This window comes from Mesoplodon mirus (assembly GCF_964341445.2).
Source record: "Mesoplodon mirus genome assembly, chromosome: 18".
Classification (NCBI taxonomy): Eukaryota; Metazoa; Chordata; class Mammalia; order Artiodactyla; family Ziphiidae; genus Mesoplodon; species Mesoplodon mirus.
Window position 1 is genome coordinate 5,933,562 of NC_138994.1, and position 2,131 is coordinate 5,935,692.

Below are 2,131 nucleotides of genomic sequence, written 5' to 3' on the forward strand. Positions count from 1 at the left end.
CACAGGTTCAGTCTCTGGTCAGGGAAATAAGATCCCACATGCCGCACAGTGTGGCCAAAAAAAAAAAAAAAAAAGGACTACCACACAATCCAGCAATTCCTCTCCTGGAAAAAATGGAAACACTAATTAGCAAAGATCACACCTCCTACGTTCATTGTAGCATTATTTACAATAGCCAAAATATGGAAGTGCCCATCAATAGATGAATGGATAAAGAAGATGTGAGATATATATATATGTCAATCATATATGATATCTCTATATAGATATATATAGATACATAGCTCAGCCATAAAAAAAGAACAAAACCTTGCCAATTTGCCACAGCATGGATGGACATAGAGGGTATTATGCTAAGTGAAATAAGTCAGACAGAGAAAGACAAATACTGTATGATTTCACTGATATGTGGAATCTGGAAAACAAAACAAATGAACAAACATAATATAATGGAAGCAGAGTCACAGATACAGAGAACAAACAGGTGGTTTCCAGAGGGGAGGAGGGTATGGGGAGGAAAGAAATAGGTGAGGGAGATTAAGAGGAACAAACTTTCAGTTGCAAAATAAATGAGTCACGGGTATGAAATGTAGTGTGGGGAATATAGTCAATAACGATGTGATATCTTTGTAGGGTGACAGATCCTAACTAGACTTCTCGTGGTGATCATTTTGAAATATACTAAGCTATCGAACCATTATGTTGTATAACAGGAACTAACATAGTGTTGTAGGTCAGTTATATTTCAAAACCAAACAAACATAGAACCACAAAAATAATTTGTGGTTACCAGAGGTGGGGGGTGAAAGGAGGGGGAATTGGATGAAGGCAGTCAAAAGTATAAACTTTCAGTTATAAGATAAAAAAGTGCTAGGGATGTAATGTACAACAGGATAAATATAGTTAACACTGCTGTATGCTATATATGAAAGTTGTTGAGAGTATATCCTGAGTTCTCATCATAAGGAAAAATTTTTTTTCTATTTCTTTAATTTTGTATCTATATGAGACGTTCACTAAACTTACTGTGATAATCATTTCATAGTGTATGTAAGTCAAATCATCATGCTGTATACCTTAAAGTTATACAGTGCTCTATGTCAATTATATCTCAATAAAACTGCAAGGAAGGGGCTTCCCTGGTGGCGCAGTGGTTGGGAGTCCGCCTGCCGATGCGGGGGATGCGGGTTCGTGCCCAGGTCCGGGAGGGTCCCGCATGCCGCAGAGCGGCTGGGCCCGTGAGCCGTGGCCGCTGGGCCTGCGCATCCGGAGCCTGTGCTCCGAGGCGGAGGGGCTGCGGCAGTGAGGGGCCTGCAGAAACTGCAAGGAAAAAGCATGTTGAGTTATGCTTATTTAATTTACTTTAATTTGTTCCTGTTTAATAAGCATGTTTAAAGCTATAAATATTTTTCTCATTCTCTGTGTGCAACTTTAGTGATATCTCATGCAATTTCATGTGTACTGTTGTCATTATTAAAAGATTGATCTTTAACTCAGTCTTGAAGGAAACAATTTGCAGAGAAGTGGTGGAATCACTCCCAATGCAGTCAGAGAACTGACCAGGTTCATAGGCTGTTCACAGGTAAACACGTGCTCATCCTTTAAGGCAACTCAAATTTCATCTCCTCTGTTAAAGGCTTTTTTTTTTGTGGTACGCGGGCCTCTCACTGTTGTGGCCTCTCCCGTTGCGGAGCACAGGCTCCGGACGCGCAGGCTCAGCGGCCGTGGCCCATGGGCCCAGCTGCTCCGCGGCATGTGGGATCTTCCCAGACCGGGGCACGAACCCGTGTCTCCTGCATCAGCAGGCGGACTCTTAACCACTGCGCCACCAAGGAAACCCTCCTCTGAGAAGGTTTCAAAGCATACTTAGTGATACCTTTATCAGTGCATCCATAGGACTATCTATATATTACTAATAAAATCCGTATTATAGATTATGAGCTCCTTCAGGTTAGGGCCTTGTCCAATTTCCTGTATCTAGGCCTGGGTCATATCAAGCACAAAACCTTGTATTGAATGAAAGAATAGAAGAGAGGCATATAGAAGTTAACTGAAAAGCTCCTAAACTTCACTTACTTCACAGATTTTACTCAAATGCAGTGTTGTCAATAGCTATTCATATTGCCAGAAA